The 23374-nt window shown below is 40.3% G+C and overlaps 1 protein-coding gene and 1 long non-coding RNA gene across 5 annotated transcripts in view; both read right to left on the bottom strand.

Annotated features, from left to right (window-relative positions):
- PDGFD (platelet derived growth factor D) overlaps positions 1 to 23374 on the bottom strand; it is a 139537-nt gene that overhangs the window by 65684 nt on the left and 50479 nt on the right. The gene's annotated exons all lie outside the window — the stretch shown is intronic.
- On the bottom strand, positions 13087 to 17311 carry LOC147654259 (uncharacterized). The gene is made up of 2 exons (XR_015284800.1): positions 14039 to 17311; positions 13087 to 13315 (listed from the first exon to the last, which is right to left on the bottom strand). It is a non-coding gene; the product is annotated as an uncharacterized LOC147654259 (long non-coding RNA).

Below are 23374 nucleotides of genomic sequence, written 5' to 3'. Positions count from 1 at the left end.
ACAGAAATAAAAATGTTGATAGAAGGAAAAAGAAAATCCAATCAAAAGGGTGAGGTCATGTTGAACATGTTATAGCAGATAGATAGGTAATTACAGAGTGAAGGTCACATGTTGGAACATTAGGCAGTAAAAGAAGATCTGTTCTGTAAGACAAATCAAGGCAATTGTCTCTTGTGATGCGATGTTTCCTTACCCTCTATGTCAGCACTGCAGATCTAAAATCTCTGAAAGGGAATGAAAGGTCACTTCTTATAATGGAAAGTCTGGCAACAGTACTCTAACAGACATCCTTTCCTTGGACTGCATTTGTCATGGGACATGTTCTTTGTCTCTCAGGTTCATATATCAACCAACTCTGCAAAGATAAAAGCTTCAGGGGCTATTTCAGTCCCTTTAAGGCAGGTGTACTAAATACCTAATACCGTAAAGTTACCAAAAACTTTGTTTAAAAAAAAGCAAAACTTATTGTATTAAAATATGATTGTTGGTAGTCTGTTCCTTTTTATACAGTAGAATAACAGCTAAAAAAATTAAATCCATTCTCAAAATCAGGACACAGCTTAATCTCCTCCAAGGAAACAGAAGCCTGTGTTATGATTCTTCTATTTTCTCAAGAGAATTCAGACTGCTTCTGTCTCCTCTCAAGGGGTGGATGGGCTCTGGACGCTGCTCCAAAGATGGCTTGTCCGTTTTCCAAGGAATGGATGGAGGTAAAATGCAGGAGAAATTCTTGGCACAAGGACCAGGACTCAAGATATAGCCAAAAAACTAAAGACCCAGCAGCTTTTCTGCTTCCTACTCCAAGGCACTCTGTCAATCCCTGACAGTTCAGACCAGAGCAGAGCACACCATAGTGTGTAGCAAAAAACCCCTTTTTGCTCCCATGCCTCAGATTTCCTCTGCTGAAAACCACAGCACTGGTGCAAGGAGAGCAGAAGACATTGAGATCTTTTCCTGGTGGGAAGGCAGAACACGAGTAGGGCCACAGGGGCGGCTGTACATCATTCAGATAAAACCCATGTTGAGAAACAAAATTCCCAGTCTGGAAAGTAATTTAAGTCCTGCATACTGAAAGTACTGAGAACTTGAAGTGCGGGGGATCTTTCCTGTAAGTGCTTAGGATTTTCTCTGGAGGTTTGGCATCAGAATACCGCAGAGCTGTCACGTGGATAGATACTGCAATTCAACAAAGTTTCCAGGCACATAAAATTCTTGGCTGTGGCCTTCTTTTATTGTTATGATCTTGCACCAAAAGAGCCATCTAGACAATTCCTTAGTCCTTCACCTAGAACAAAACTACATGTGGTTGAAGTGCAGGAGAGCTCATTCAGTGCCAATATATAGGGAGCAGTGTCTGGGAAGATGGTACTGGTGTGCATCAGCATAGCCCACAAGCTCAGGAGCTGCTGTACCACAGGCAGCAACCATGTCTCATACCACTACAGACACATCCTGACCAGTGTTAGAGAAAAATGAAACCGGAAAAGGAGCTTGCTCCAAAGGTTTGATTTACACACCTCGCTTCCAAGGTCCTTTCTGGAAAGAACAGCTGTTTGGCCATTACCAAAAGGAAGTTATTGGAAATATTCCTTCTAGGCTGTATGAGGGGATGTTGATGAAAAAAGAAGAGCCGAACTTACTCCTAGGTTTGTTAAGTTAGAAGCACAACAGATCCTGCAGGAGCGGATGAAAACACTGAAACCTGCGTAGGGGCAATGATAACCAGGACTTTGCTAAGACTCCACAGGGAGCAGACATTATGTATCTTCATGTTCTGAGCAGGGCTGAGTATACTGTTGGCAAATCAGGATGTAATTCAACAATCCTTTACTTTCATGGACTTCAATGAACTCTCACTTTTAAATGGAAAGCTGGAGTCCCCCATGCAACTGTGCTGGAGACAAAGCCAAACTTCAAAGTCGTCCTTTGACTGTGGATTCAGTGAAATGTTTGACTAAAAAAGAATCAAGTGGTTATAATGAAAAATTCAGCCAGCTTTGGCTACAGATCTCACCAGCAGGAACATCAAGGGACACATTTCACTCCTCCAACTTTCAGAAGACGCATGAGATGACTTAAGGTTAACCAGCATACACCTTCAGCAACCCCCTCACATTAAAGCTTCCAGAGAAAGACGGTGAACCAACCAAACCCAGCTTGGCTCCACCTAGCTAAAAGCCTAAGAATGAGGAGAAATGCCTGTGGGTATCATGGCAGAGGATTTAAGTGAGCAATCTCAGGTTCCACTTTACACTTCCTGACGTAGATTGCACAGTGAAAAAGGAGAGATGCACGCAGTGGGGGTATGCATGAGGCTGGACAGCAGGTAGGACTTGGATGCTTGGCTGAGGCATGACCAGAATGGGTCCCGAAGAGCATGTGGAACCCAAGAGATCAACAGCAGGCCACCAAGGCTTGCAGCCTGCAGGTGAGAAGGTCTAACCTCCATCTGTTTTAGATGGGGAGGTCAAAGGGGACTATTTTACTCCTGTGTCACCCCAGTTCTGTGCTGGTACTGATATTGCATATCTAGGTGAACACCATGTGCTGAGGTCCTGTCTGCTCAGAGCGCACAGCTGTGCGCTGAGTATTAAACACAGCTCCAAGCAGCTGTTTGGCCAAAGAGGTGCCAGATAAGAGGCTTATGTAACTGAGATAAAAATGGTGAGAAAGTCCAATAAATACAGTGCTCTCACATCATTTTGTGAACACCCTATATCAGAGATATTGAAGGCAGACAGGGACATACTGCACCATTTCCTGTGAAAACTGTTTTCCACACTAATGCTCGAAATGCATAAGGATACCTTGGCACTCTTTAGACTACCCAAACAAGTGGCTTTTACTCAACTGGCTTTGTATCATTTTTGGCAAATAGGATTACAGTCCAGTAAGACAAAAAGTATCTCATTAGCAATGGAATGTACAATGTCAGAAAAATATTTTAGTTCATGTGTTTGACACAAGACAGAAAAAAAATAATCTTAGAAGAACACATATGAAAGTCAGATTAATGACAAATTTGGTGTCAAAACTGTGTTTTTCTAATTTCTGTTTTTTGCCAGGAATTCCGGAGACCTCCTTTTTTGTTGTTTGAACTTCCAACTTGTTTCATTTATTCCTGCTTAGTTTTTCTCAGACTTTTTCTATGGAAGCAATGGAAGATCATCACAGCAAAGGATGAAATTTTAAACCTTTCTTGATTTAGAGACTTCAGAAGTCCTGCTTTACAGCAGACACTCTAGATTACTCCATAAGAAGGAGTAACAGCAACCATTTTTGGATTCCCTAGGGTGAAATGTTCTGGGTCTTTTTATAGTTTAGACTGTAAATAAGAAAATACCACAACTATGACCTTAAATATCATCTGGCATAAACTATAATTAAGTAACTGACAGCTTTGGTAAATGACAGCTTCCTTGCGTGTTACTAAAATCAGTTGTGAGAAGTTTAAGTACTCTACATAGCACTACTGTCCTATCATTTGCTGGCCTATGTACTGATTTACTTTATTTAATGTGTTAATTTTTTGCATTTTCATGGCGCTCCCCACCTCACAACAGCTCCATCTTTCTCAGACTTTCACTTCTCATTTGCTACTAAAACAAAGTTCCCACATGGTAAAGCTCATGAGCTGTTATGAACACTGACACACCCCATGAACAGCCATTTCTCCTCTCTGCTCACAGCTGCACTGGGCAGCTGCAAGGACCAGTGAGATGCTGGAATTGGCCACAGCAGTAGGGGAGTGGAGCAGACACCAGCTAAGACAGGCTGCAGGAGCACTGGTGGAATCACATTGAGATATTTCATGCTATCTTCTTCCCACACAGCAATTTGCCAACCCAGTCCTTGCCCTTTCATTGCACAAAATGAGGAGCAGCATTTCAGAGCCATCGCTCTCACTGTGCTCCGCAAGGGCATCACGGGCTATGGACAGGATGGAGTATGCAATGGCACAGGCTGCCCACATCCATGCTCTTTGCTCAGCTACAGGTCTGTACGAGTTTTTAAGCCCACTTGGACATATGCAAACACTACCATGATTTGTGCAGCACATATCTGCCAAGGGGAAGGCAATCCTCCCCCTCTCTCTCTCCTTCCCTCCCTCCCTGTCCAGGAGCAGCAGGGTCAGTCCTAGCATGCACTGGCAGAAGGTGGTGGCATTACCCAAAAAGCAACTGGAAACCCTAAAATTCCAGCAGAACCCCAGGTTCCCACCAGCTGCTACACAGCTACAAGGTAAAGGCTGAGAGTCTTCCCTGATTCATTCACTTTAATTAAGGGACTGAGGGTCGCCCATCTGCCAGTACAAGTCTAGACACATACACATTTACTCAGTTATTTCATTTAAAGCTTTAAATAAAATGCCTTTCTTTTTTAATGGATGCAGAGAACCATTCTGTCAAGAAAAAAACAAATGCTCCACTAAACCCATGTCAATGGACAATTTGTTTCTTCAATGCAGCCTTTAAGTAATAAAAAAAAGAATAAACATAACATTCTCCTAAGAAATAAAATGAAAACACTCTTAAAAAAATCCCACTTGTCTGAGGCATACTAAGATGTTAATAAACTCAGCTCAGACATTTACAAAAAAAGCTCACTCACCAAATCCATTTTCATAGAGCAGTAAGAGTCTGGAAACAGACCACCTGCTTGTGTAAATCAGCAGCATCCCTACAGTCATCACAGATATTTACACCAGCTGAGGATCTGACCAGAGCAGCAGGTGAAAAGGGAAGGAGAAAACTTTAATCTGAGCAAGAGCAGCAGCAGCAGCAAGTGCTCAGTGCAGTGGTACACTGAACTCATGAGAAACTGAACTAAGTCGGCTCATAGGGGAAATTCAAGGTGAGCCTCTCTGACCTATTAAACTGAGTTGAAGAACTTATGCATATTTTTTTATTTGCAGGTTGAGTTGGGGAAGATTCCTAGTTATACCAACATGGACTGAGTTATTTGATTAAAAGGAAAACATTTTCATTTATTTCTACACAAATATCAAGATATTATTAATTTTTCTGTCATTTCCAAATTATCTTCTGTACATAAATGTAATAGCTGAATTCAGCAAAATTTATTGTTTTCATTCAGTATTTTCACACTTTCAGAGCTGTTAGAGTTTGCTGGGATCAGCGAGTCAGTCACCCTTGAAAATCTCACCCAGGTGCACTGGGGACTCCCATGTGATTCAAGAGAATGTCAGCTCATCAACCAGTGCAAACCAGTATTGTTCTTGTGACCCAAATGGAGCTTTCACACAGCTTTCACACATCACACAACATCGTTCCTGTCATGGCTTTTTCCTTTCCTGGTCACCTTTTGAACAAAATTGTCACTACTTCACAGAGCTAAAACACAGATTTTAAGTAAGAATTTGACATGAAAATACACAGTTTACCTTTCATAAAATCACTCAGATGTATACCATTTGTGGATTTTTAAAAGCTAATGTAATGTCTGCTACTGATGCAAACACATAGATACTTTCAGGGCCTTATTTCAAAATTCACCTAAAATCTTGTCGATGCCAGATTCCTGTATACGATACTTGACTTCAGGGGTTTTTTTTTTCTTCCTTTCTTTAATCATCTGAAATATTTCCATATGGCTATAAAAAGACTACTTTTGAGAAGCAAGTCCTGGAAGAAATGTTAACTAGTCATTAAAAGAATCAACTACATATGTGCTGAGTTCTTCACATTCTCCAAATACATGTTGCTATTTTGTCAAGATGCAGAATTCTCAGTCTTTATGTACTATAAAAATTAATGAAGAAATCCAAGAGCAGAAGGAGACAGCTCAAAAAAAAAAAAAATTTGGAGGAGATGGTTTCAAAAAAGTCCACTGGCAATACCACTTTGTTAAAAGGATATTAAAGAAAAAAACTCAAGCCAACTACAGGTTTGAAAAAGACAAACAATTAAAAGAGAAATTTTAAAAAGTAGGAATTTATTTTCTTAAATGAGGATGAATAGAGTGGATGTAGGGATTAACCTCTTTCTCCTCCAAAAATACAAAAACTCACAAAGTGCACCTACTGTTGGAGAGACAAAAGTTTGCAGAGAACAGCTTTCTACCAGAACATAACACATGGCTGATTAGGGGGAAGCCAAAAGACTGTATCCTCTCTCAGAAATTAGGGAGCAGGACACAAAGACTGTCAGAGCATTTGATGTTACTGTAAATATCTAAGGTTAGTGAAAGGACATGAAAGACAGTACTACTCTCCAAATTCAACAGTGGCACATACAAGAAGGGAGTTTTCTTGGCTGCTGGAAAAAATAAGAGACATGTTAGAACTATAAATTATTAGCATCATGGTAGTAGCAGAAATATTGTTAATATACCGTTACTTCCTGCAGACTAAGACCAAGGCTCTGTTATGGCACGTGCTGAAAAACAGAGTAGGAAAAAGGAGCCATAGGAGGCCATGTATTGAATAAATATCACCAAAGCAATCTAAATTACCTTGGGATTCAGACAAAATTTGCAATTCAGGGAGATTGGACACTGGGTTGCTTTATAAGGAGAATCAATACATTTGTCACAACTCATATTATTTGTATTCCAACTTGTGGCTAGATCCAAAAAAACCACGTGGGCATCACATTTGGACTAAAATTCGGGCAGAATTGTATTTCTTAACTTCACTGTAAAACTTCCACCTCTCTTCTTAGATACCTGTGAGCACCCCACCTGCAGGTCTTTACTTTCCACCTTCTGCCCCAGCCCACCTCCAGGAGATCCCAAAGACAGACTGACTGGACACAAATTACCCCTGATTCAGTGTTTGTAAGAGATAATAGTTATCTTCTGACAGATCACAAAAGCCTTTTGTCAAGCATGCCACAGAGCACACATACTGTGACAGAAGTCAAAATGTTGATAGCTTCAATTTCTGTGCATGCAGAATTATACATTCACAGCCCTTTTTTTGAGAATCTGCATACACAGCTAAGACATTTCTGCATGCATGCCTCTGGTGATTTATTTCCCCCCAGATGAGTACATCTATGATTAAATTATAATAGTTTTCTACATAGCATTCTTAATGTTTAGACAGATTGATAGAAGAACATATTTTACTCCCATTACTTGAAAAAGCTCTCTTACTGAAAGTAAACAGTGATTAAAGAAAACATAAACATTGCTTCACTCACAATTAAAGCCACTTCAACTACTTCTTTCGTAGGAACTAAGGAAAGAAGCGAGGCAGACATGGCACTGTTACTCCACAGAATCTGCTCACAGCAGATTGATTTAAAAATTTTTAAATATAAATAACTGTTTAGTGTCATCATAGTTTAGCAGGAAGAAATGCAATTATCAGAATAGGCAGGTCTGGATCTCAGGATGTTTTACTATCCCACTCACTTCCATTGCCAACAGGAATAAGAGAAACTAAGTAAACTGAAAAATGTCAATCACAATTAAGTAGCAATTAGTTACCAAAGGCTTTCTTGTTATAATATCCCTGATTCTAGATTCTGTTAGATTTTTACAGAGGATACCCAATGGCTTAACCACATTTTGAACAAAAACTAGAGATCTGGAGAGAAAAAGCCCCATTTTCTTGCCAAGCAGAATTAGGGGAGGACAGTATTAGTGGATGTTCATGTAGACTCTTTTTTAAGAGATGATTTTGTTCTTCTTGAAACTGTGGTAGTTTCATCGGTAACAGGACTGGGCTCCAATTTTTCATTTAAAATGGATTTTGTTTCTGTGTTTCTTTTCTTCTCATCCCTGCTTCATAGCTGGGAAATATGTAAACCATATAAACAGATGGGCACTTGCTACGCTAGTTAACATGTTGATCAATCACATCATCTGCTATGTGAGCCATCCTTCTCCTCCCTCCCCTCCTTTTACAATCACACAGAAAACCCCAGCAGGCTGCCTGCATACCATTGGTCACAATGACAGGCAACACATTTCTTAATATGCTTCCCCCTTTGAACGTAGTAAGGTCTACAGAAGGTTTCACACTCAACCACAGATAACACAATACTCAGGAAAAAAGGTGGCGCTGGTTTCTGCTGTGCAGTGTACAGTGCAGGACAGACGTGCCCACAGCTTCCAGGAAGCCTTCCTTCTGGGCTGGCAGAGGAGCACGTCACAACTGCCTGGGGACACCTTCAGGGACGAGATGTCTCCCCATGACATGGCTGCTGCTCTTAAAATATACCACGGCAGCAACTTGTAGTCCTCAGGATGCAAGGCATTTCCTGAACTGGGTCACCATACGGTTCCATAAAACCCTTCTGGCAAAAGATGCCGTGATGACAACTGGCAGGATGGGAAAAGAACTGGAGATGGAGCATGAAAACCAGGTAGGTGCAACAAGGACAGGTAATAGAAGAACATATAAAAAGCAAGTCATATTCACATCCATTAATAATTACATGCCTATCATTTGCCAGTAGAAAAACATTATGTGGTCTGAGGGTAGGAAAGAAAGTTCGCAAGAAAAATTAACATTTTTAATTAGACTAACTGAATTGGATTAAACAAAAACAAAATACCTTTGGGCACACAGGATTTTCATTGATCCTCCTTTTTTTGTGTCTGAGTCCCACTGGTGAGGTTCAGACGTGGAATTTTTTTGAGGTCTCCCTCCTTTTTATGCCAGACTGGGGAGTGCAGGAAGGACAGATGAAATACGCTCTCCAGACCACTGGGACCAGAGCTTTTCTCCTGGAAGTGAACACCTTGAGGATAACGGAGAAGGGCTAAACCACTCCTGACTTAAAAAACAGGCTATCTTACTGCATACCAGTGAGATGCCAGGGCTGGACTCCACTTTTAATTAAACCCATAAGCAGAATCATATCTACTTTATTACAAGAATTTTTAGCAGTAATTAACACACATAGATTGCAAAGCTCTTCTAGCAGCCGTGATGCTGCTGTTCTCTAAAAATGCTCAAGAAGACACCACACTGCTCCCTGCCTTAACAACTGCTAATAAAAGCAGTCTTTAATTCTGAAGTGCATTCAGAGCACATGGGGGAGCAAAATCAATGCTTGGTCTAACAGATCAAGGAAAACAATTCCCTGGCAAAGTAACCATGTTACTGGCTCCTGCATGCCCTGCTCAAATGCTACTGAAGTCGATGCAAAAACTCCCCTAGGAATTTGACAGATCAAAAAAACAAGGAAAAAACCAAACCCAAAACCCAAAGCACATTTAAAATCCAACCACTACACACCTCATATTCTCTGGACCCAAGTGTTTTAGTATGAGAATCAGATGAAGGTGTACAAGGTCCCTTCAGTTGGTTCACGTATTAGTGAGAGAATTCTGCCAACCATCAAGATTTGAACAGAAATATCATTTCTGTTTAACGTTATCTGAAAGAGCTATAGCTTCTAATATTTAAACATCAAAGGAACTGAATATATCCCAGCAAAACTATTAATCTTTAAAGGCAGAATAAAGCAAATATTTTCTACACAATGAGAGATTGAAGATTTCTCTGTATTATGTTACTATTGTTCAATAATCTGTGTCCATTCAGGAGTAGCAGAACGTGCTTAAAATATTGAAGAAGAAGAAATTGCATTCCAGCCGTGGCAACTGCATGGATGCAATCGACTCCTGACTTTGATTCTTTTGAAGTGAAAAGGCTGAAAAATGGGGCTGTATTTATGGTAAAAGCAGCGCAAAAGTAGTTAGAGAAAGATAGGAAGAAAAAATGCTAACATTTCCCTTTTGAAATGACAATCTGACAAAGATTCAATTATTATTTAGTAATCTGTGTTATCAACAGATATTTTCCTAAACCCATAAAGGAAAAACACTCCAGTATTACATCAGTAACTTTTATTTCCCAGTTTTTTAATTTTTGTGAATAGTTTACCACTAGAAAGTGGTTGCTAAAAACATATATCAATCTCTGAATTTCTTTTAAAAACTTCCAAAGTTTTCTTTAAAAAATACATTCAAGACAGGCAAAGAAATTAAAGAGAAGAGAAGCAGTGGAGAGAATTCATAAAATCAAAAATTACTGATTTTGCATAAGCATTATGCATTATGTAAGAAGAAGGACCTTCTCTTCAGAATACAATTTTTTAATGCAATACTCATTCATTTCTGCTAGAGAGAAACCCTGGGCAATGCTATTTTGGTCTTCATAACTTCATCACCAAAATGTGAAAGTCTTCTGCCTACTGAAGTCTTATACATATTTCCATTTTGTGACTGGATTCAAATCATTCATTGCATTTTTCCTGTAACAATCAAGCTCTTGTGCAAAATTTCTGATGACATTTTCCATGTCTGGATATTGCAATTACATTAGAGAAAGAGACCCAGAACTGACTAGGGACCCAAGATCTGAACCTGAGGCACTCTCTCCTATACCATTTGCTTCATCAAAGTCTTTGCACAATACCAAATTTCCAGAAATAAAAGTTTACAATTAACAATTGTGATTAAAAGTGTTTTTGTGACAATCAACAGGTTTTATGGAGCACTAAGATAAATAATTCCTGATGAGGAAGAATTTCTGCAGAGAACAATCTAATTGCAACCAAAGCTCGGAGCAGTATTGTTTTTCTGTGTTTTAAATGCACCACTGACACAAAAACTGGTGAATACTACTGTGAAAAAGAAACTTGGTAATATATGAAGAGGATTATTGTTCATGCCTCTAAGTTGTTCCTAAAGGTGCTAACACACACTACAGTAATACCTAGACAGGTCTCAGGGACACACAAGTCCACCCTCATTCAGAAAGCCCATGGCTGAACATAGAGTAAAATGCATGAACAAAGGAAGTAAAATCTGAGATCCCTTTCTTTCAAACCTCACTGAAGAGGTGATTTCAGAGCAGTTGTGAGATAACAGGCAGCAGTTAGCTACCTAATTAATAAACAAATGAAAAAACAAACCAATAACCTAGCAACACCAAACCCAAATCATTACCTAAATCCATGATATATAGGTTATAATCACAGTGGCAGTAAAAAATAGGAAAGATAAAAATGGGAACAAGGTATTTATATGTATGCAAGAATCAACAAATACATTATTCTCAGACAAAATCTCAGAGATGATAAAATCAGAACAAATCATCATGAATATCCATTTTAACTTTGACAGGATACAGGCTATAGCCCACTGTCAGAATGCATTAGATTAGAAACAATGGTTCTGCAAACAGCAGAATGAATGAAGATTGGTTTCCTACTGTCTCTTGCTTGCTCAACTTCTGAGTTGAATTATATTAAAGCATTCTGTTATCTTCGTGTTTCTTCTCATTAATTTTACCCCACAGCATTTGGTATCATTCTCTGAGGTCCCAAAGATGCTATGGCTGCAGCACTTCACCGACCTCTTCAAGATCATGCAGTAAAACACTGCAGAATGGGCAGAATAACCTGACATGAACAGCAAGCACCTGACCTTCAAGGGCTCATGGTGAGCATTTCCCAAGGCCATTCACATGCTCAGTTTCAGACTGTCTTAACAAGAGGGATCAGAGAGATCTGTGGAAACCAGATGACGCCAAAATTGCCCTTTCTTAACCTCAAATGTGAAGATCAAAGATCAGGAGATAACTGAAAATGCTGCACTGGATTCTGTGTTGCCAGGTTTTGGTAGCAAGGGGCTGCAGGGGTGGCTTCTGTGAGAAGCTGCCAGATGCTTCCCCAATCCCTGGCAGCCCCAAGACAGATGTGGTGCTGCTGGCCAAGGCTGGGGGAATTAGAAATGGTGGTAACATCTCTACCACCTATAATGCATTTAAGGAGAAGAAAATAAAAGTCGTGGCACAGATGTAATTGTGGCCAGAGAAAACCAGAGTGAGAACATGTGAGAGGAACAGCCTGGCAGACACTTATATTTGTGGTAACTGATACTTGCATATGGGAAAGAGATATGGCACTTGGCTACTTACAGGGAAGTATGAACAACTCAACAAACAGGAGTCTCCCAGCTTGATTCCAGCAGCAGGATGGAATATATGTTCATGAATCTGATTTCTTCCAGATGCCTCCAGGGATAATGAGCAAAACTAATTAAAATGGCATAAGAAAAAAGCAATGGAATTCTTTCTCCACTAAATTCAGGTACTAATTTAATTCTCCAAATGCTGTGTCAGTGATGAACTCTGAGAAGGACGTAACCATATCTCAGGGACTGTACATGGTATCTAAAGTATCTTCCAAATAGGCAAAATAAAGGATGGAAAAGGAATGCAGAGAAAGTAGTTCCAAGCTGCTTTAATATCTAACCCTGTCCTTTCCCAGAAATTATTATCTAGCAAAGAAGACAACAGCTTTAGTATGGTTTCATCCAGTGTGACAGCATATTTATGTGTTTGACAGGTATGAGGATCATTACTTGTCACCATTCATTATGGATCCCAACCACTTCTCCTACTTGCTGCTTTGAAAGCACACACATATCAAAAAGGCAGAAAAATAGATCTGCAATCATATCAATTTCTTCCACTTTAGATCCTAAGCCTTGGAATGAGTGTGTTTGTCAGTGGTTGTTCTGTTGATGGAAAAGGTCGATGTGTACAGAAGGAGCAGCTGCTAACACAGTATTGTCTGATCTTTCTGTCACAGATACTTTTAATGTATCCTTCATAGGGAGCCCACACTTAGAAAATGGAAGAGTCAACATAAGAAGCAAATGACAATATTGGGTAAAGAAAAGAGGGTTAAAACACATTAACTCACAGTTATGGTGGCAACATTGTGAAGTTTTGTGCAATCTAGACAATGTTTTAAAACAGCAGTAGTAGAAGCAGACCAACAAAAAAGATGTCCATTATGAGGGGACAAGGGTTTTGTCTGCAGTGTTTTTTGTGAGTTTTACTCTTTTTTTATCCAAATCCTCAGTGTTATACAAATGAAGCAAAAATTTCCAAGTTACAAGACAGGTATGTAAAGTTCAATTAGAGAGGAAGATAGTTTTCTGTGACCCTATAAAAAATTCCAGGAACCTTGCAGAAATTTTCCTTTGCAGCAGCACCTTGGCTTTATAATGTGAGTCAGATAAAACTGCTATGGGACCCAGCAGCTGCTCCTCAATATTCTGAAGACATTCAGATCACAACTAAGTCAGGCATATAGGACAAAAAATATTTTTATTTTAAATAGCTGTCTCCATAAGTCCATATTCAATAAGAAGCACTTTTGACCTTGAGAGCCAGCTAGCTATTCATAGCGCTTCATCCATGTGCAGGGAGAGACTGAGGTGAAGGGAGCTCCTGTCCTTTGTCAAAGGGCACTGAAGTCCCTCAACAGCACTTGGTGCAATCTCTCATGTCTCTGAAGTTATATATGGACCTAAACACCTGGAACAAGACAAGAGTTGCTGCATTCTCTTTGTTTTCTAACAAGCATGAATAATATATGCAAAATTCACTCCCTACCCTCTCAGGATTATCTGTCCTAGCAGAGATAAGGTTGTGTGCATTTGGTTGTCAAAAATTAAATAATGGGTTATACCACATTTGTAGCCCATGTCTGCTGGAAGAACTGTGTGTAGCTCAGTCAGCCCTGCGATGGACCATGGGATGGTGGCATTCTGCCACTCACAATTTGTTTTGTTTGCTCTGCGTCCTGAAGTCCAGAGCCAGGTCAGGATGCCAATCTGACAAAGCTTTCTTGGTGGAATCACGTGGTCTTGCACACCAATGTCCACATGCACCCAAAGCAAGCAAGGCTCTGTAATGGAACTGAACAGCATGTTGGACTTCAGGTCAGGGAACTCTGATATGCTATAGTCAGCCAACAAAAAGAGCAGTTTAAAGAAGCTATTTAGAGCTACAATACAAGAAAAAAATTTCCAAGGTAAGAAATAGCCCAAAGAAGGGGATTTGGTTTTTTGATTTCAGGAACAAATACGACCTTTACTGAAGACTTGCTTTGTTCCAAAGGTAAAACTCTAATAAAAACAACTTCAAGTTTTATTAGTCATGTAAGTCCTTTTGAAGTGCTTTAAAACCAAACTTATGACAAACGTTTATTTTAAAAGGCCATGCTCACGGTTTTCAGGGGCTAGAGTCTGAAATTACTTGTTTGCCTGCTTTCCCTCATTCAGGAGTAAGTTGCAGAGTCAACAGCATGCCAAGCTGACAGAGTGCCAAGCTCCTTACTGATGCGACAGTCACAAATCTTGTACAAGTGTCACATTTCTGAGGACTGAAAACATCGTTATTCTGCAATACTAAACAAGAAGAAAATTGAGTAAATCACCAAACCTGACACTGTAATGCTCACAATACTTCTCTACGTACTTTTTCATTTAATACAACAGCAGCCATTAAGAAACCATCACTGCCAGGCAGGGAGACATCAAAGCCTTGCTGCACACTCTAAGCCTGGGATAATTCATTTCAATTAACAGCTGACATGCTGAGCTTTGCTGTATCCAATAAAGTAGATATCTATGACAAAAGGTGTACTGATAAGGAGGAAAAGAAACAGGTAGTCCCTTACATCTCATTTATTGGGGTTCTACCACCATACTTATGGTCTGTAGTGTCAGCACCACTTTCTCACTCCAGGTCATGTATTTATTATGTTTGCTGTGCATAAGCTGTATCTCTTGTCTCACAGCAAGCCGTGCAGCTGAAATGCGGTCTAAGCTGTCGTCTCTGCCTTCATCACGTGGACTTGTGCACTGTTCATATCTATCCTGAAAATGCCTGTACACACCATTTTCTCAGGCCTATGCCTTCAACCATATCACGTCACCTAAACATCACTTACTGACCCACTCTACTCTGCTGTATCAAATATACAGTGCTTGTCCTGACTTCCAAAGACTATACAATGTATTATGGCTTACTCATAACTTATGTGCTACCCAACTCTTGATTATGAACTATGTCCTATGATCTGCAGTCCTTGACAGCCGTAATTAGTAGTTCACTATGTAACTCAGAAAGATCCACATCTGCATCAGCCACTGAGAAACTCATTTATGCTCCTTACACTCTCCTGAATATAATACCCATGGAAACTTTACAATGAGCAGGTCAGACCAGATGTTGGCTATTATGGTAACTTGTTTTAGAATGCTTTTGAGGGTTCTTCCAAAGATCATTTAGTCCAATCCCCCTGCCATTTGCAGGGACATCTCTCATTAGATGAATTTGTTCAAGGCTCCACGCAACCTGGCCTTGAAAACTACCAGTGATGGGATATCCACAAATTCTCTCACCAACATGTTCCAGCATCTCACCATCCTCACTGGACAAGTATCTTCCTCACATCCAGTACAAACTTAACCTCTTTCCAATTTAAAACCATTGTCCCTTGAACTGTCACTACATGCCCTAGTAAAAAGTTTCTCTCTTTCTTATAAGCCCACTTTATGTGTTGAAATACTGCAGTAATATCTTCCGTGAGACCTCTGTTCCCCAGACTGAACATTTCCAACCCTTTAAGCTCATGAGAGCTGTTTTCCACCCCTCTGATCATTTTCAGGGCACTTTCCCTGGACTTGCTGCAACAGACCCATGCACTTTTTTTATGGGCTCAGGGCCTCAGAGCTGGATGCAGCATTTCAGGTGGGGTATTATCTCAACCTGCTGGCCATGCTGCTTTGGATGCAGCCCAGAACACAATTGGCTTTCTGGGTTATGAGTGCACATTGCCAAGTAGTTTTTAATTTTTTAGCCACCAAGTTCTTCTCTGCAGGGCTGCTCTTAACAATCTGTAAATTTAATCTGACACTGCTTGTGTTGGACTCCATCTGGTCAGAGTAGCCTACTCTTTCTTTTTTGTTCATGCCACACTCAGGACAAAAAAGATGCCAAACAGTACTGATGGCAGAGGGTAAGACTGGTTTTTCATTGGGAAATGTGACCTAAGCAAAACCAGGACTGCCATGTGAACATGCTGAAGAGGATCATATGTTTGCTGCTGAAAATCCCACTAAACCTGTCACAAAGACTCCATTTACATTAAGTGGATTCAGAATTAATTAAGATGCTTATCTGCTGGCAGGAGCAAGTGAATCATCTCGCTTTAGGATGCTCATTGTTTTGTGTGGCAATGCCTACCTTGAAGTAGGAGGCTGCAGGCAAGGGCATGGGGCTATTGGTTTCTCCAGCTCCTCTCTGGGGACTGTGGGGAGCACCCACTCCCATCCACTGAGGACCTGCTCCCACCTGGGCAAGGTCCAACAACATTCTTTGCTTCAATCCCCTTCGTCACAGCTAGGTACCTTGACCAGGACCATCACAGCATCTGGTATTACCAAGAGGGCTGAGGACTCTGGGGACCACTGTCACAAGTTTTATCCAGCTACTAGAATTTAACATAGCTTCTACAACAACAGCAAGTGGGGTTTCAGGAAAGATTAATTGTCTTTCTGGTCTGCCTGCCCTGCTGTCAATACACTCCACTCACTGGAGTAACAGGGGGCTTCTCACACACAGCTTGAAGTGAATGGTTTGCATTAAGTTTCAGTGAGAGGCAGAGAGCTGAACTACCTCAGGAGTACTTAGATCATGCCTAACTGGGGACTGCAGAAATTTAAAAAAGATTTTCTGTTCTTTTTCTTCTGGACAAGACCACATATTTCAAGTTTTTTCTTCCCCCCCACTAACTCAAAACCAGAGAGACAGCACTCATGCCTATGCCAGACTTAACACTATCTGATGCACACTACAATAATTGACAACACTGGCAACTTTATCTGATTTTGTAGAAATATATGGTTTCTGACTTCTTGAAAACCAGGTCTGATTCCGTGTTTTCACTGAGTAGCACAAACTTGGATACTGCAGGCATTTCTCCTCCCTGTTTCTTATCAATAAGCCTCCCCAAACTAGCACAGCTTAGGAGGAACAAGGTGGCTAAAAAGAGTAGGACTTGATTTATTTTTGTACCCCCTTCCACCATTTGGTGCTGCTGTGGCATCACAAACCTTGGCTCTTTGTTTTTTGTTTTTTAATCACTCCTGGGGTGTATATCAGAGTTATCTCACCCTCCAACATCCAGCTGTAGATAAAGGCACTAAGCACTTACACAGGTTAGAAACAAACTTAAACAGGGCACACACCAAAACAGGACTTGCACCATCAGTGACTGCTGCTGGCTGGGTTCAGCGGCAGGAGTATGATTTCCAAGTTTTGGAAAGTTTTGGGTAATCTGAGTACCATGACTTGGGTGTCAGGAGTCAGTGAGGAGTGAACCGGAGACCCCAAGTGCTGCAGAAGCCAGTGATGCATGAGTGCACACTCCAGTTCCTGTGCTGGAGACAACACACCTGATATGAGGCACTCTGCTCCCTCCTGAGCAGTCCCTTCCTCCTGGTGATCACTGGTAAATACAGTGCTTCCCTTACACCAGACAGCAATATTCTAAGTACTCAGCCAGCTGGGATGTCACAGAAAGCACAAGCAGCCCTGTGTTCCCCACAGAAGCCCTGGTGTGACCACAGGGAAATTCATCTTCAGCCTCAACCAGGAGACACTCCATGTGGCTTCACTCACAGGAGCTCCATGGAATATCCACTCAGCACCAACAAAACCACAGCTTTTCTCTTGGATATGTGTAGGAGTGGCACAAAACCCCCTACTTTTTAAAAAGAAATTCAGCCCCTAGTCCAAACCACCAACCACACCCTGACAAATGTCAAGCCTTTGTCAGAATACAGAGAAGCATTTGAGTATAGCTACTCAAATTCAACAGATTTATCAAGATCAGAAAACAAACATTTTTTCCCCCCCTACTTTATTCCCAGAAATTCCTGACATTTTCCGGTCATCGTTTTTCTAAAGAAAATAATTAAAATAATACGGCTTAGGGCAGATATTCATCGTGGAAAAACTCATCCCAAGCTGTCAAAGTGTAGCACAGTCATCAGTCTTGAGGGGAAAAAAGAAAAAAGAAAAAAAAAACAAAGAAAAAGGAGGAAGTGAATGAAGGCTTCATAAGAGATGTCATTCCTAAGAATGCTCAGAGGGGCTGTGAGTGGACCTGAGCTGAGCCAATTCTCCCTTCCAAAACACACTGGGTGGTGTTTGGTGGGTGGTGCAAACCACTGGTGTGCCAGCCAGCTCCGGAGTGTGCTGAGTGGCGGCTGCCCTCAGGGGCACGGTGGTCAGCTCTCTTCAGCTCTCTCTCCAAGCACAGAATTAAAAGGATAAACTCCAGACCATATACGTAAATCAGGCTTGGAAAGCAAATGGATATGAGCAATAATCCTACAGATACATTTTAAAAGCATGGTAATAGTTTGTCCAGGAGCTTCCCTGATCCATCTCCACCACAGACCCCACCTCTGCTTTGGTGTGACACAAGGGTTTATCAGCACTCCTCCAAGAAAAATGCATAACTGTGCCATGCCTCACCTCCAGTAATACAGACAGACCCTGGAAGACTCACAATAAAATCTTTATCTCATTTCCCACAGAACAGTTTTATCCCCTTGTTCTCTCTCACCCTTCTCTTTACCTACAAACACATACAACTCATGAGTGTAATCCTGTATAAAATTTAAGAAGTAAGACCACCATGAGGTGCTGATCACATTACAGCACTGAGATTTTATAAATTAAGACTGAATAAAATTGTGTGCATACACATCCACACAAACTGAGAAGTTGAACATGTACTCCAAGAGAAGACACTTTTGACTGAAAATTGCCTTCATATCTTGCCTCATGCCAGGATGTAGTCCTAAAACCTGTAAATCCAAGTAGAAAAACCTGCATTACTAACTATATATAAGTCTCAACTTATTCTACTCTTCAGGCATTGATGCTTTTGCCCTTTAAGGTTAATCATTTAAGAAGACAATATTTTGACTTTTCAGAGCACTGTATATTACAAGAAGTGTTGAAGATAGAACTTCACTGAAAGCCCTTGACGAAACATTCCTCTGAAAAAAAAAAACCACCAAAAATCAATAAAACCTTTGAAGTGTTGTTTTGAAGTACAACTGGTCTCATTTTCTGATGTTCCAGGATAAAACAGGCTTCTGAGCAATTTCTAATGAAACAAGTAAGTACGAACAGTCTTATATGAAATGAAAGCCATTATAAAATTAGTAGAAAATGTACACAACCTTTTAGTAAATGCAGCTAGCAATTTCAAATATTAATGGCAGAGACAAATTCTTGAACTCAATGAGGCATGGGTTCAGCATCTACCTGGAATTTTAGACTGGGTGAAGATTTGAGCTTCCTGTTCCCAGGATCCCTACAACTGTCTTGGAAAGAGAGTTAAAGTGGTCTGCTGGTAGTGCCTGCAGCCTCCCCTGCTTTCCCACCAGTGCTGGTGCGGCTCAGGAACACGATACCCATCCCACAGGAGAGGGCACACCCAAGCCCACAGCTGGCAGCAGACTTGGGAATCTCTGCTTAACAAATGTCAGGTTTTAATAGCATGCATCATTATTAATTGTATTCAAACCCAGCAGGGCCCATGCCCATATTGCATTCATCAATTTGCACAAAAGCTAACAAGCTTTAACCTCCACATGTGCAAAAGCAGCCTGTGTACCTGGCACAAACCCAAGGAAGCTGCAGCAAGGTGGGAATCAGCCTCTTCCCACAGGCAACCAGACGACAGGACAAAAGCAAATGAAGTCACACTGAGCCAGCAGAGGTTCAGGTCAGACACCCAGAAAGAATTTCCTCACTGAAAGGGTTAGCAAGCATTGGAATGGACTTCCAGGGAGGTGGTGGAGTCTTGGACACCCTGGAGATGTTCAAGAAATGACAGGATTTAGCACTTAGTGTGATGGTCTACTTGAGATGGTGGTGTTCGGTCACACATTAGACTTATCTTGGAGGTCTTTTCCAATCTTAATGTCTCTGTGATTCTATGATCTGCACCAATGATCTCCTAATCCATTAATTCAACCCTTGACTAGAGTGCAATGATATTGATGGAATTGTATAATCTCAATCAATCCTAATCGATAATTAGTAATTGCAAAGCCCACAAAGGCTACTGGAGTAATTTGGAACCATTAGATGACAATACTATCTGATAGGGCTGAAAAAGGCTTTTTCATCCTTCCTTATATAAAATCTGTTAAGTTACAATGAGCAATTGAAGGAGTCCAGCTCAATATTTTTCTTCAGAATTTCAGAAACATCTCCCTATATTTCCAGGATTATCTTAGCACTTTACGGGATACTCAGAAGTATCAAAGTAATGTTTTAACTGATTAAAATATCACCACATTTTCATGTTGCATTGGTGAGAAATATTGTTTATTTAACATGGTGTTTTTAGGCATGTCACTCCCTTAATGCATTTTCACACAGTTGAACCTTTTCTTTTTTTCTTTTTTTTTTTAATACCATGATTTTTTATATGTTAAAGTACCTTGGTGAGTTTTCTACTCAAAGCAGTCCTGGAGCAAACGTTAAAAGCAGATAGGAGAGGAGACTTCTTCTATTTTCTCCCAAGTATCCATCAAGAGGTGAACAAATTACTCTGACCACTTCCAAGGGACCATGGACAATGCTTACAATTTACATGCCCTTAAGCATGATCATTGCCCTGTCCATGTCTCACAGCTCCCACCACTGAAGCCACCTGTTGAAGAGCTGCTTCCACTCCCCTTTTGATGTTCCAAATCTTTTTTCCTTCTGAAACATAATTCAGCATCACCCCCACACTGCAATGGTCTGTGCAAACTCAGAACTAAATACTTTTCAGTACACCAGTGGGCTGGCAGCATCAACATATCCATGCCACCCCAGCCTTATGACAATACAGTGTCCCTCTGTCCCACCAGACTTGTGTCACTCTGACCTTCAGGCAAACACTGATGTTAGCAACTATTAACTTTGCTTTGTTTGTTATGCATTAAGAGTTTTCCTTGAAATTATTCTTGTTTGTAATCTTGCACTGTATAATGTTACACTCAGGATTCTGTGATTTTCAGAATGGTGTGGAATCAGACTTCGAATACCATTATTACAAAACCAGAATAGCCATCTTTATATTTCCTCAGCTTGGAGATAAATAATTGCAAATAATAGAGAAGAAACAGATGGGCAATCACAGCAAACAGAAGCAGACATGGTCTCTCTTTAAACTGTCGCTGACTCATGCCACCAGAACACCACTTGTGCCAAAATAAGACGTCCCACTCTTCCATGATTTACACAATTTCATGCAATCAGGCAAAATTATAGGAATTATGCCGATATTATCACAAAATCTCAATGTTTCTAATTAATTATGTCATAATTTCATGACTACTGAAATATTACAGTGCTAATCTGTAAAAGAGAAGTGTCCATGCAGGCAGTCACGGACTTATTAAGATCTCCAGGTTCATGCAGATGACTCAGTACCTTCAAAATTATATTTAAATGCCTAATCATTTAATGATCTCTAAATACCTTTTAACACCTTCTGCAACATTATGAGGGTCCCAGTAGGGTTAATGGGAAACATCTATTCTGCAGTAATGTGAAATCCCTCTCAGTATCTCTGTTCCAGCTTGTCCTTAATAATAGGTCCAGACTTCACTAACAGTTTTTGTGTCTTAGAACAATTTCTAAGATAATCCAAATACTTAGTCTGATATGTGTGAGTGATATAAGGGATCTGTTTGTCTTTCACCCTTTTTCAGGCTTCTGAGAGGAAAAAAAAAACCTGACTTGATGCCTTCATTAATATTTTGCAGTTCACTAATAAATGCTATGAAATACAGCCTCAAGTGAGAGGGAAATAAATTAACTTTCTGAGCCACTGGCAATTAGTTTTGAAAGACTGCGTAGATCTGGTGAGCTTCCAAAAAAAGAGAAAAAGGAAAATGTGGCCTCTGTTTTTCAAAAACAGATCTAACAAGTACCTGGAGAGCAAAGCAGCGTGCCTCTGACCCTTCCAAAGGCAGGCAGCTGAGTCCCTAGCCCTCTACTTAATCCACAGGGTGAATACACTACTTGGGTGTCATACTGAAGAAGCATCAAAAGAAGAGAAAATTGACAAACTGTACATGGGACAGTGACCAAATTGTGACGTGGAAGAACAGCATTTTTCTGCATCATTTTGCAAAAGCAATAAAGAACATGGGAGTTTATTTGCAATGTAGAAAATCACATAGAAGGGGACAATACTGTGTCCCCCAAAAAAGTACTCCACATGAAGTATTTGGCTTTATTTTTAATCCATTTAGTAATTTACAAAGAAAGACCATCAACAAACACCTAATCAGAATTTTACCTTCTTGAGTTACAAAAACTAGCAAGTCTGTCATTGCAAACCATCTGTTAGACACAGCTGGCAATTCCTCTGCTTATAAATCTGACGCTGCCTTTTACAAGCCCTTGCTGAAGTCATGGTGATGAGGTTGTTACTTCATAACTGAATAATGCAGTTTTATAGCTTTTAAATTCCCTGCTGAATGGCTTGAGGTGAACTTGTGGAAAACAGAGGGAGACAGAATGGCTGGAGAAGACAACTGCTGCAGAAATCTGCCATCCCACTGCCCAGAGGCAGCTTCACGTTCTGTCCGAACAAAGACTGAGTCTGCAGATTGAAAAGGCACGAGAGATTTGAAAAATATTTCAGGATGCATGACAAAAATGGTGCAATGTGTTTTGTCCCTGTTTTCTGCATTGGTTTGAAAGTAGGAAGAAAGCATTCAGAGGCTGTGCTGACTGTGCTTGGCTCATCAAATAACATTTTGCTCTCCAAATTTATTTCTGTTATATTTCTGAGTTACAAATCCCACATTTTTGCAGGTCAGGTTTGGGCTTCTAGAACTTCTTGCATTGTAAAACCACCCTACTACATACAATTTCTGTTCAGAATAGGAAATGAGGGTTCTGAAAAAAATACTAGCAGAGAAACTCAAATTATTTATAAAGAAAAGTAAGCGCTTTATTGCAAAAGATAAAGAAGTGAAACTGCAATACAGCATTGTAGCAGAGAACTGCATGAAATTGAATGAAACACTACAGCATAAGAGGGAGAAGAATTCACAGAGAAACACAGTAAAGAAAATTATTACAAAGTATAAAAGATTAAACTGTATTTCTATGCTGTATGTTAACCCCTAAGGCACTTCAGGGTATATATTTGCAGACAATGTGCCTAAACTAAAGTCTGGAGAAAGTTATTTCTGTCAATGAAAGGCAGATTTTTCTGTCACCAGTGCTGAAGTAGCCATTTTACTCCCTGCCAAACTACAGATTGCTTTGAATGAAAAGAGGTTTCCTTTTTATTATGAGGACTCTAAACTAGTTACAGCTGTGCAACAAAACAGATGTGGGATGGCAGAAGTGGGGGAAAGTTCACTGGATCGAATGTAAAGGAAATAATTATGAGACAATACTCTATTCTGGAGCCCAAAGTCAGAGCAGAAATGCTGACATCTTTAATGCGGGTTCCCCCTTCCCAATTGCATGATCTGCTGACAAATG

This window comes from Cyanistes caeruleus, chromosome 3 (genome assembly GCF_971803275.1).
Source record: "Cyanistes caeruleus chromosome 3, bCyaCae1.hap1.1, whole genome shotgun sequence".
NCBI classification, from domain to species: domain Eukaryota; kingdom Metazoa; phylum Chordata; class Aves; order Passeriformes; family Paridae; genus Cyanistes; species Cyanistes caeruleus.
The sequence above is the reverse complement of the archived record's forward strand: the minus strand, read 5'-3'. Positions and strand labels throughout refer to the sequence as shown.